Source organism: Macadamia integrifolia, chromosome 14, assembly GCF_013358625.1.
Source record: "Macadamia integrifolia cultivar HAES 741 chromosome 14, SCU_Mint_v3, whole genome shotgun sequence".
Classification (NCBI taxonomy): Eukaryota; Viridiplantae; Streptophyta; class Magnoliopsida; order Proteales; family Proteaceae; genus Macadamia; species Macadamia integrifolia.
In genome coordinates, this window is record NC_056570.1 from 6799597 (window position 1) to 6813361 (window position 13765).

Here is a 13765-nt window from a genome sequence, read left to right on the forward strand (position 1 = left end):
CAAAAAAAAAAAGAAAAAAAGAATTCAGCTAGACATGCCTCCACTAAGTCTCTCCAAACAGAAATGTAATACTCCACATAGCAACCAAAAAGGGAACAGGTAGAAACAGATAGAAGAATAGAGGGGGATAAGGACATAAGAGAAGAAAATGTAAAACATGTCAATAACTTGTCTTGGCAACAGAAAAGGACTATCTCTCTGCCAGAGTAACTTCTTCACTATCAACCTTCTTCCAATCGGTCATGTCTACCTACCCCCAAGGTGGTCTCACATCTCAGCCCACCTAACAAAAGTGGCCTAAAGAAAATCAACCCTAAGAGTTATGGGGTGAAGCTTCTTTCCAACCTCCAACACAATAGCAGTAGATTCTTGACCAGGTCTCTTTTACCTAAAACTCATTCTAAGAAATGCCTTTTTAAAATTGTGAAAGCCCCAATTTTGAGCATTAAATCCTTCTTCTAACTATACAAAGTTCAAGGAGCTCTGTGCCTTTAATCAACTGACCCAAGAGGGAAGATTTCAAAACACAACAGTAAAAAAGTTATAACCAGCTTCTGAAGGGCAGCAGTTTCGAGACCTGAGGATCCATAGGCTAGAGAACAGGGTCAGGAGCAAGGAGAGCAGATGACAATACTAGGCAACCACAGGCCCATCCAAGAGCACAAAGGGACTATAGAAGGCTATAAAAAAGGATTTCTGGGAGGAGAGAGAGATCAATGAGGATGTTCCCCAAGAATTAGATCAGATAGGGATGAAGTGGGGAGATCCTCATGGAATGGTGTGTGATCAACAGATGCCATTAATATTGCGGGGATGTTTTAGAGGGATATCAGAATAAGAATCCCCTAGGGAGTAGACCAAATGTTGGGCTATCAAGAAAAACTACATGAGATGAGTGTACCTGAGATGGCATGGGAAGGTAAGCGACGGACAAGACTATAAAGGATAGAAAAAGTAATAAATGCATTCAGGGGAACTTTGTGGTACCATCTACAGGTGCAAAGGTAAGGGAAATTCTACTGAGACGGTTGAGTAATGCACAAAAAAAGGTAAAGAAGAAGAAGCAGGTTCTGATTCGACTGAAAAACAATGTCCAATATGGAGTTGAATGCTGCTTCAAGATTCATTTAGCAAACCCCAAATAGACACGGTTGGGTTGAACAAAGGGAAACCCTCCAGATTGGTCACGTTCAAATTCTCCTCTTCGGCTCTTCCATTCAACTGTACATCCAATAATATAACTCTTGTCCTCCAAATTTTGTCCATCAAAGTTTCTTGTCTTTTTTTATAGACTTGTTAGTTTCCACATAAAATGCCTTCAATATGAAAATATTACCAAAAAATCTGACTTTCCATTGCTTGTTTCTCCCTTTGCTTAAAAAAAAGGTAGAAAATTTACAAGGGTACCCCCTTATTAGCTAGCTTTTTGGTTGTCAAGTTATCCACATAAATTGGTAAAAATTGCCCAAATTAACATTTTCCTCAAAGGTTCAGCTCAAAATGCCTTCAAAAGGCCAAACAAACACAAAGATTTACTGGATATATTCAAGCATAATTTTGACTTTACATTTTACATACAATTATTGAAAACTTCCTGACAAATTCACATGTAATATATACTAAAGGTAAAATTCTATACCAAAGGGAGACTTGGGCTCTATTTATTTCTAGGTACAACTGTACAAGCCATTAAAATGAAAATTTACAAGTCAATTCTCACTTTTTTGTACTGATTTTACACTTGAATATTTCCTTTTACATGGATTTTACCTGGAAACAAACTGAGCCTTCAGAAAAATTTGCACAAAAGGTTGCTTTTCTAATACAACAAAAGTTCAAGTGGACTCATTCACAACATTAAGGAGGATGACATGGAAAATGTAGAGCCCCTATAGGAAACCCACTAAACTTACACCTACAAGAATTCAAGGGTCGCTTATATCACTTTGCTAGGCATTTTACCCAGCCAACGCATCCCAATAAATATGAGATATCCTGTAACTTCTCTGTCATCAATAGCCTTAAGCTCAAAGTGCAGGAGTTGTTTGGCATGAGAAGGGTTAAAATGGCAAACCCCGACAACCCATCTGATAAGAAGCCCTTCCTTACTAGTCATACACATGCTACTACTTCTGCATAATCATCATAATTCTCAATGTATTGGACATTTCTCCCATAAAAAATGGCTCTCTTTTTTTCTGGCTAAATAAACCAAGCTTGCATAATATGGCTCTTTCTGCCACATGGCAAAGGGCGAGGCTATTGATCTGACAACTTGCACATGAAAACAGGGTCACTTGGGAGCACCTCAGTTTTTTCACGATTAAACAAGCTCCAGACCTTGTTTATCTAGGCTCATAACTAAGTTATATATAAGAAACCATTACATTCATTAACCTCTATATGTGATCTCATCAGGTCTGATCCCAAAACCAAGATCAAGGTTGACATAAGGCAGTGCCCCAGGAGGAATCATTATGCCCATACCAAGATACAAATTTATAGGATAATATCCACATCATCAGATTGGCCAGGACCATTACAGATCAATCCTTGTTGGTAAAAAAAAAAAAAAAAGAGAGGAAAAGGTTTTGTTATTTGCAGAGGATGTTATTGTTTGTTTTACTATCTCAACAGCAAACTCAGCCTTTTCCCTAATAAATGTTTTGCAGAGGATGTATTGTTTGTTTTACTATCTCAACAGCAAACTCAGCCTTTTCCCTACTAAATGTTTTCGTAGGATGGGCTCTTAGCTCCACACTCTACCAAGTGCGCTAGTCTCTCTTACAGAACCAATAAACCTAGATAAGACATAAGAATGGCACTATAGGTGCACATGAAACAATCATTATTATTTAACCAAGAGAAAAAAAAAACAAACAAACATTATTAGAACATTGAGATGTAGGAGAGACAGGCATCATTAGAGATTCAATCACATCACAATATGATAATCCAAATTTACGAGTCAAAACTAAACCTAAAAACTGAAAAAGCTTTCTTTGGCAGAGCTTAAGAATATTATTTACTGGAAACAAAAAAATTTCTGCATTTTATTTTTAGTAATATTTTAATTAACATCTCCAAAATGCTCAAATTGAATATGGACATTTATTACACTGTGTGAACCATTAGTATTAGATAGTGCAAGAAACTAATTTCTAAATGAGCAAAGGAAACCTATATGTAAGGGATCATAAAACTACAACACCTTACAATGAAACTCAACTAGAGGAAAATGCAACACAGAATTTAAACTGATGGATAACTTAGAGGACCACTTCTGAGAGATTTAGAACCCTATAATAACATTATTTAACTTAAAGATGAAGGCTAAAACTTGGGCTGACTCAAATCCATCTTAAGTTATGGAATATGTAAAATCTTTGCGCTTGATTCATTCAATTGTGTTTATTTTATGTGTAGATTACTGTATGACAGGTGTTAATTTAACATAATTTCCATTCCAGACTACTGAAAGCCAAGTATCAGCTTTAACTAATTGGAATTCCTTATTAGAAGATTGCAGAATTACTCATTAATAACAAGTTGTTACATTCAATTCTTTGAAAATTTTGCATCACATCCAATGAAAAGCACAACCCTGGACAACTAAAATCTCAATTATTTTCACTTCTGTTCTTCTTCCTTCTTTTCTTGGGAGAAGGATAGGGCGATGCTGCCAATAAAACATGAACATACAATAAATGGGAGTATGGAAAATGACATGTAATACAGATAGAAAACCATCAGATTTTAATCATTGGGTTAAGTAAGACACTTTTAAGGAAGATGACAAAAAGGGAAATTCTGAGATGATCATCCAAAAATGAGAAAATTCGAAGGAACCACCAGGGAGTCCAGCAGTTGCTTTTCAAAAAAATAAATAAATAAATAAAAGGATCCAGCAGACAATCGGAGCATTAAAAAAAATGGCAGCAGGTTTCTGTAATCACATTGTCGCGGTATTAGCGGTATCTAAACAATTAATGTGTCCAAACTGGGAGAGAGAACTGGCCACGATAAACAAGCAAAAATGTAGAAGGTATTCAGCAAACATAATGCACCACTACCAGGCAACTTTGTGATCTATCACTAGAAACATGAACCATAGTTCCTCAATCTATCAGTTCATTAGCTCTTCCCTTTGAACAGCATTGTCCAAAGCTCCCCAAATTCTAGCAAAGAAACAGTAAACAGAGCAAGCTGAAACAGATACCTTTCCCGAAAACCGATAATACACCTAGATTCTGACGCACATTGTCCAATCCTTGTAAACTTAAATCAACAGAGAGCTACAATCCAACAATCATTTATCAGTACCTTCCCAAATAAAACTCTCCGTAACGAAGAAAAAAAAAAAAAAAAAGACAGAACCCATAATCGAAGCAAACCTAAACAATGAAACTCTGAAGCACACGAAAATGCAAGATTCCCAGCAATTTCATCGATGACGAAGCCATGCAAAAACAGAAATCAAACATGCAAGATAACAAAAAACAAAACAAAACAAAACAAAAAAAATTCGAGAAAAACAACAATTAAGAAAGATCAAATAGTTTAGAAATGAAGAAAACCTGTTCAGAGAAGAATGTTGAAGCGATTCTCTTGATTCGAAGCAACGGATTCTCCAAAAACAAGTTCTGTATTGAGACTTTCGATCTTCAGACAATAAAGGAGGGAATTTTAATTTAAATTAATTTATTTATAAAAAGAAGCGTTAAAAATCTCAGTTTACCTAAGAACCAAAAGAGAAAAAACAGTCTCTTGGGAGTAGGAAAGCAGAAAGACTGAGAAAAAAACAGAGCCAACAAACAATCGGCGTGAACGTCGAACTCAACTCAAGCGCCGTCGGTTTGTTTACTAAAAGCGAAATCGCCGAGTTCTTGACAGAGAAGACTCTGTTCCGCTTCAATCTATAGAGTCTAAACTCTAGAGACTTTCATACCCTCAGATTGTTTCTTAAATTACGTTATCGACTTCCAAGTGAAAAAGAGTTATTACTAATGACCTGGTTTGACTGACACCTACGACCTCCTGCCCAGTAAAATAAAGACTGACACCTGTAATCCATTATTATAATTCTTTTTTTTTTAATATAAAAGACGATCGAGCTTACCTGCGCACTCAAATTAAAAGCAAATAAAAAATTTTCCTTCACCCAAGGTAAGAGAGACAACGAGGGGTCATTTTGTCGCTTCCCACTCTAATGAAAACGATTTCTCTCCATGAAAGGTGAGGACGATCTAGAGCCATCATTGCATTCCCCATTATATAACCATTATACATTTATACCAACGCCTTTAACCCTAGGGTCACATGGGAAACAGCAGTGAAAAGGTAAGTACCATTTGATAACTTTTTTGCTCTTTCCAGACATTTGAAGTGAAAAGATAAGAATCATTCAATAATTTTCTTATTATTTTTAGACATAGAAACATCATAAACGATTTTTTACTTTTTTAAAAGTAAAATCAAATTTTTTAGTATTTGATAAACTTATTTTTCAAACTTTTTTACAGACATAATACTACTAAAAACCTTGATAATATCATTGGATGCTCAAAAGGGAGAATGTTCGGTTGCTTTTTTTTATGTTTAAATAGTTGAGAGATTTATTGAGCACAACATCATTTTTTTTTTCTCAAAATCATTTCTATAAACGATGAAACAAGTTTGACTTGTTTTCTCAAAGTCATTTCTAAAATTGTAAATAGGCATCAATTTTTATTTATATTTTTATAAACGGGTAAAACATAACAACTTTATCAAACGTTTTTTAGGCTATTTATCTGTTTTTGAGAAAAAATTCATAAACGGTAGAAATGAAACGTTGTCAAACAGTTTCGTGATATTTTATATTTAAAAAAAAAAAAATCATCCAAGGTAATTTAATGTTATGATTAAACTTTTAGAAAAGTGAATAATATAGAAAAATAATTCCACGATGCCAATGTAAATGAAATTTCACACTTAACACAACAAAAAAAATGGTACCTATTCAGGCATCATGGCAATCTTTGCCCATATTATTATTATTATTATTATTATTATTATTATTATTATTAAAGAAGAAGGTCTTGTGAGAGAGCAAGGTATACTACTCTCTCTCTCTCTCATTGTGTTGTTTAAATACATAAATTTATCCTAAAATAATTAATATAATAATAAATGTGAGGAAGCATAGTGTATGTCTAATGCTCGACCCTTTTATTAACTCTTACTTGCTATTTATTTGTTCTCACCTTAGAAAGGTTTGAAACATTTTTCTCTAAATCCAATCAAATGGTAAATTTCAATAGGTTTCCATCCACCATGGGTGTAGTGAATCCCTACCTTAATAATCATTGAATCAAACTTAGGAGGTAAGAACAACTTCGAACGATATAGTAAGGGTGCTGACAATTGATCGTGAATTTCTTTTACCATGGGTGAAGGACAATTTTCTATAAAGAAAAAACGTTAAAACTTTAGATGCACTTCCAAATGATATTTAGAACCCTCGGGATTTCTAACGTTCGCTTCAATTGTTTCTCACTTAAAATTGCTAAGGTCACAAAGTTGCGACTCACGTTACTAGTCAATTTTCAAGAACAAAAAAATAACTAAATAAGTCACTATCTCTACTTTTATAGGTTCTCGAAAGATTTTAAGCCGCATGTTTGTATTGAAATTAGGAGAATTTTTTCATGGTAGTCAATGCCACCTACACTATAAAATTGATAAAACCTTTGCATTGTTCCCTAATACCCTACTAACATCATCTATAGGCCTCGGACAGGAGATGTCGTCTTTGAATTTATAACCCATGTCTCTCACAACTTTGTTTGGTGAAGTTATCCAAATTGTTCCCCCTTTTTTTATGTTGGTTACAACACCATTGGAAACAAGACCCCACTAAAAAACAAAAATCCTCGTAATGGCCCTTTCCACTTCATATTGAACAACATTTTTAAATGCTAATGCCAACCAAATTGTCACTATACAGTTATAAAATATCTATTATGTTTGGGCATAATGTAGCAACAATTGCAGCATTATCATATAAGTTCAATAAAAAGAGTGAGTTACCAGTGCAAAACTATCTCATTTCACACCAGTTGGGTGAATATACAATTATATAGCTTGAGAGTTCATCCCCAAAAAACTTGAGAGTACTGCTTTTTTATTTATTTTGTGTTAGTTAAATATTTATCCCAATTTACTTGAAATATAAATCATAAAGACAACATTATTAACGGCAGTGGAAAAAAAAATATTTTCGAACTTGCGTACAAGACATAGGAAAAATTGTGCTTAGATTAGGTATAATTCTATATGATGATTGAAAAATATGAACAAGATAAAAAATTTGATGAATATATTAAATGGGGAAAATGGTTTTCTTATTAAGCTATTCATCTATTCATATAATTAAGCCATGGTCAAGTGACTATTTCTACCATTACTCAAATGGTGTCGGCCATGTGGCAAAAAAAGTCATTGAAAAATCTAGGAATTTGGCGAAGGTACAATAGACTATATAAATTATTACAGAAATTTATGAAATTACACAATGAGAGTAAATGATTGAATTTAGGTATTAAATCTAACATGTGATCCATCCAAATCATCTCCTAGATATTCAACGGTTGGGTTTACATTTTTTATTTATTTTTTATCATTCCACATGGTAGAATTAGGCGTATAAATTTTTATCATGAAATTTATTGTTTTAATTTATGAAGAGAAATTTTATGATCTAGGAATCATAAATGGGACAACAAGAATGGAACAAAATCCCCATGTTGGATAATGTATCAAAATGTGATTTCTACTTTTCCTGTGTCCCTACACCACCATCGATGTCATACCAAGGATCACTCTCCTTATTTTATTATGTAAATTAATAACTTTTTTTATTTCATTATAAATTATTCAAATAAAAAAAAAAAAAGGTAAATATAAAACATGTTTGAATCTTCTGAAATAACGAATGGAAAAGGTCTAGTAAGAACCTGGTAAGAGCCAGAATGGGAAAGCTAAAAAGGACAGTACCATAAACGGCAAATCATAAAAAATAAGGTAAATTTAGAAACAATAATTTAGAATGGCATGGTCGTAAATCGGTCCAGAAGGGAGTCCTAATTTGTCATTTGAATTAAAGAAATATAAAGAGTCAAAACCCGCAAAGAGAGAGTAAGACTCAAGAGTGGTAAAGCGAAAGGACAAGCTACTTCCGATTTGTGCATAACCGAAGTTCGAGAAAAATAGGTTCGGCGCAGCTGCCTTCTCACTTCGGCTTTTCCAAGGAAAACTCTCTTTCCACAATATCCTTTTCACACGTTTTCCTGGCCGCAGCGGAAAGCGTTACGAGCGTTACGAAATACGGAGTAAAAAAGAAAAGCGTTACAAAGGAAAGCACGTTCTCTCTGACTGTGTGAATCGTGCGGGAGAATGGAAAGCGACACTGGATGATTACTCGGCACTCGTAACGGATTTTTAGGTAATGTCCTTAAAAAGATAAGTGCACTTACATTGGACCGTACCGTACGGTATAGCGCCATGGGTTCTACGTCCCGGAATGGAAAGTGTTGAATACGATTGGACCTGATATGGACTTTTCTTTGGAAGCGAAGCCCATGGGTAAGGTGTCAAACCGTCCGGCCTATCCAGTTTCGATTGGCTTGAATCAAGCTTTTTTATATATGTCAGCTCAAATCAAAGGCAACTGGTTAATGTTTTGGTTTTGTTTGGTCAAGTCAGTTTCGGTTTTGTATTGATTCCTACAATCCCAAACTGCACAATAAGGCTGCGTTTGGTAGTGATTTTGTTTCATAAATAATATTTTGTGTTAAAATCATAATTTTTTATTTTTGTGTCAAAATTTCATTTTGAAACGAAACTCAAATGTTGGAATATAGTAACATTTCACAGGAAATAAAGAAAGACAGAGAGGCGTCAATGGATGCTATACATCTAGACAAGCATTATTTTCCCATAATTTTATGAGCACTTGAGAAGTAGAAATATTGAGACTTTAACTTCAACTATATCATTGATGAATAAAATGAATGAAGAATCTTGATAGAGAAGGAGTTAGATGGCCAAGTAATATTTCTTCTAAGGTGAGCCATTTGTTTCCAACTGTGCTACATGATAACTCTATCCCATTTATGATTATAATTTTTATCTTAAAGAAAAAGGAAAAATAAGCTAAAAAACAACGTCCATGCACCTAGACACAATGGAAGGCAAATGTTTGCCCCATTACTCATGAAAGGAAAAATTCCACCATTGTTGATGCTTCTTTTGGTGTTTCTATTGACCCCTCATTATAATGCATGCAGTGACCATGTTGCCTTTTAGGAAACCATATCCTTAAAAAAAATTATAAATCTAATAAAAATGTCAACCATTAAAAAAAAAAAAAAAAAGTTCATTCACCATCATAGAGATAGCTTCTCATAGCAGATGGTGATCTCCACCACAATATGGTTCTAACCATATTGATACCATACCAATAACCGGTGTTGATAAGGGGAAAATGATACAAATAAGATGATAATAATAATAATAAAAAAAAAAAAAAAAGAGATAGTGATCAATAAATTAATCGCATGCAACCCAACTTTGCCAAAACTACATTGGGGCCGTCCACTTCACTATATGTTGACCCTGGTTAGGGATGGGTTTTAAAAGCATACAACTCAACTTTTCCAACATAACATCAGGGCCGTCTCCTTCACTATTTGTTGACCCTAGCTCGGGATGAGTTTGTCAGGCATGACATGCTTGTGCCTCTTCTTATTCATCAGTAACAAATAGCAATTAAATCTAGTTGTTGTATAAGTGAATGAGAGAACCAGAGAAGAATACTTTATCCTCTACTATTTCAAAGTCTAAGTTTCAATAATGCGATATCAACATTTGAAACCATGAAATGCAACAAGTCATTCTATCGATAGACAATTGTTCTACTTGTTTTCTAAGAAATTGCCTATACTTACGAGATAAGAAAATGTATTACAAAATAGTATGTTTGACTCTGTCTTGTAACTATGCTTGACAACTTGTTTTGTATTATTATGATTATTATATATATATATATATGTTTTTTTTTTTTTTGGTCGGTCTTGAAAATCTGGAGGTTGTTCTTTTTGGGGAATGTGGTTAAATCAATGATTCCTCCACCATCACACTCACATCACAAAGTTGGTCAGTTGACGTGCCCTTTGTAATCCCTCGTCGCTAACATCAAAGCACCAAGTTTCCTATTTTAGATTTGCTTAGATGAAAGTAAAAAAAGTGAAAAAAGATATAAAATAAAGAGAAAAATAATTATAAAAGGTAGTGTAACCACTGCACCAAGGCACATGGGATGACGAAACAATCACCCTACTCCACATAAAATATGAAAATCTCACAATTATTGATGCTTCCATATGTACTCCCACTGGTTCCTATATTGATATAGAAGCTATGCTACATTTTACATAACCTTTTCTCCAAAATAAAATATGAAAATAGCGCCTCTAAAATGCCAATGTGGAAAGAAATTTGCAAGCTATGACAATGGTAGTTTAAAGAATCATAACATCCCCATGAAAGATAGAACCCATTAGGGGTGTCAATTCTTAAACCGAACCGGTAAAATCGGCTGGACCGAACCGATAACAATACGGATTGAATCGAACCGAAGCCTTATTGGGTCAGTTCGTTTTGGAGTATTGCAACCCCAAAATCAAATCGAACCGCACCGAAAACAGGATGAACCCGAAACCAAACCGAAACAGGCTCAAAACCCGGACCGAAACTGAAACACTCCAAAATTCATTAAAAAAAAAAAAAAATCAAAATTTGCATAGTTTTGTAAACATTTGTACGGAAAGTCGAATCCAAACTGAACAAAAAACCAAAACCAACCTAATTACAAATTGATTTAACAAACCGAAGACAAACCGAAACCAAACCGCACCGAAATCGAAACCAAATCGAAACCGGAATTTCCTTATTGGTTCGGTTTCAGTTTCAACTTTCCCACACCAAAACCGACTCAACCCATACCGAAACGAGCCAGACTGACTGATTGACACCCCTAGAACCCATATAGACCCAAACAAGAGAATGTTTCAATATAGACCCTAGGGGTGTCAATCAGTCGGTTCGGCTCAGTTTCAGTCTGGGTTGAGTCGGTTTCGGTGTGGGAAAGTTGAAACCGAAACCGAACCAATAAGGAAATTCTGGTTTCGGTTTGGTTTCGATTTCGATGCGGTTTGGTTTCGGTTTGTCTTCGGTTTCTTAAATCGATTTGTAACTGGGTTGGTTTTGGTTTTTGGTCTAGTTCGAATTCGACTTTCCATACAAATGTTTACAAAACTATGCAACTTTTGAGTTTTTTAATGAATTTTGGAGTGTTTCGGTTTCTTACCAGTTTGGTTTCAATTTCGGTATGGGTTTTGAGCCGGTTTCGGTTTTGTTTCGGGTTCATCCGGTTTCCAGTGCGATTCGATTTGGTTTTGGGGTTGCAATACTCCAAACCGAACCGACCCAATAAGGCTTTGGTTTGGTTCGGTCCATGTTGTTATCGGTTTGGTCCGGCCGATTTTACCGCTTCGGTTTAAGAATTGACACCCCTAATAGACCTTACATCTCATTAAGTGAGAATGTGCACACGTTGCCCAAAATATATATATATATATATATATATATATTTTTTCTCTAATCTATAATTAAAAAAACATATAATATATATATATATATATATATTCCTTATCGCTTAATGGTGATGATGATAGCAATTGCATCATCTAGTCACAAGTGGCAATGGATCCAACTCAGGTTAGTACCTGAGTAAACCTATAGACTTATACTATCCATGATTGTGTTCATGAAACTCGAAAACGGATCATGAACCGACTTTGGATCCATCTTGATAAGAAAACTCGGGATCGATTATGGTTGATACTGATTTGAATTGGATCGTATTTAATAGATTTATCCATATATTTTTAATAAAAATCAGTTTTAGTATTTTTTACCCTTATATTGTATAAATGTATCGGGTTTGAGGATTGATCATTATCTGATTCAAGCGATATCAAACTCGATCCAATCCGAGTGGTAGAACCATGGCATGGATTAATCCCAACATTGTATGTTTTTAATATTAATCCTCCCATGTCGAGGCAAAGAGTTTCAATTCCCATGTTCTGGCTTCCCCCTGTAACATCAGTCAAGTTAAATGTCGATGGTGCGAGCAAAAGAAATCCTGGTATTAGTGGAGGAAGAGGTATTATCAGAAATAAAGATGGCACGATTCTTGCGGCTTTCTCTAGTTTCTATGATATTTGTTATAATTTTGTGGCTGAGATGCGTGCTTTGATCGATGGTTTAAGGTTATGTATGGATATGGGTTTCTCATATTTTTTGATTAGATCTGATTCTACTACTTAATTGTGAACTCATTATCTAATAGGTTTTGTGATTTATGGAGTTGTTGGTATTGATTTCATGATGTTATGACTCTATATGACTCTCTTCGAACTCGAATATATTTATCTTTTTTAGAGAGTAATAGAGCGGCAGATTGGTTGACAAACTTGGCATGTTCTTCATGTACGAATTCAATTTTTCTTGGTGCCCAACATTTTCGTAGAGTCCTTAGCCAAATCATTAGGGAAGACAAAGCTTGGTGGCCGATATTTTTAATGTCATTTTTTTTTCATTGGGGGTTTTTTGGTTGTGCTTTGAGAGTGCAAGTGCTTTTGTTTGTTGGGTTGAGGTAAGGCGGGTTATGTTTCCTCTTGTAGTCTCTTTCTATTCTAATAATATCTTAGGAGCTCTCCGAGGTCCCACATAATATTCGGGGTAAAAAAAAATATATATATATAATAATAAGAATAATAATGCTTCTTAGGTTTCCCCCTGCAAGGATCGGCCGAGCCGGATTGGCTTATTCAATCCCGATTCTTGTCACCCTTGTCGTGCTTCAATTTGGGGCGTTGGCAAATGGGTATTAAGTTGCTTTATAAAGAATTGTCTAATATACACTGTACTTAGTGGACATTTTATACACTAATCATGGATATCATGTTCTTAACAAAATATAAAGTATGTATGAGATAAAGTTAATGCATAAACCATTAGAAAAAATAAGGTCAGCTTCCATATTTAATCACGTATCTTGAATGGTAAATACTTTAGTCCTTTAATAAGAATATTCAATTCTCGTGCACCAATGGAAGGATTGAAGCATTGACCGTGTAGGATAGGAGATACATAAATGTGAATCAATTTTTTTTTGGAGGAAAAAGAAAAAAAAACAAATAAACAATAGAAAGCCCACACATGTGTGATTCACATTGTCAGAGATTCGAGATAAATTACCAAGGATCGAGTTTTCTTGTGCCCAAGATGAATGAGATTCGTTAATCATGAGGCTTAAGATGTGCACAGAAAATATCGAGAGGATATTTGAGAACATGCTAAAATCCTGTAGGGATTTATAAATCCTAATATAGTGGGTGAAGGAAAACTTATTCCAATTATCATATAGGACATGCAACCTTTGTAGATGATTACATTGATTTTTGTTTTTAATTATTTATAAAGAATTGCCCAAGGGACTTTACTCACACATTATAGGAGTAGGGGGGGTGATAGGGAGAGGGGAGGGAGGCACTAAATACACATTTACACACCTATGGGATAGGACTTGATCCACTGACTCTCTGTTTCTTACTCTTCAAGTAGAAACTGCATGCACTATCCTAGGCATTGGATT

The 13765-nt window shown here is 34.7% G+C and overlaps 1 protein-coding gene across 3 annotated transcripts in view; it reads right to left on the bottom strand.

The window, feature by feature from the left end:
• LOC122061850 (DNA-directed RNA polymerase IV subunit 1) overlaps window positions 1-4933 on the bottom strand; it is a 47973-nt gene extending 43040 nt beyond the window's left edge. For 2 of the 3 annotated variants that reach the window (XM_042625354.1, XM_042625353.1), the window contains exons 1-4: window positions 4739-4932; window positions 4578-4643; window positions 4395-4409; window positions 4220-4295 (exon numbers count right to left, since the gene is read on the bottom strand). The gene's annotated coding sequence lies outside the window, so the exon portion shown is untranslated. Of the gene's footprint in view, window positions 1-4219; window positions 4296-4394; window positions 4410-4577; window positions 4644-4738 lie in introns of all 3 variants that reach the window. The other variant, XM_042625355.1, reaches the window with a different exon arrangement.
• Window positions 4934-13765: the final 8832 nt, after the last annotated feature.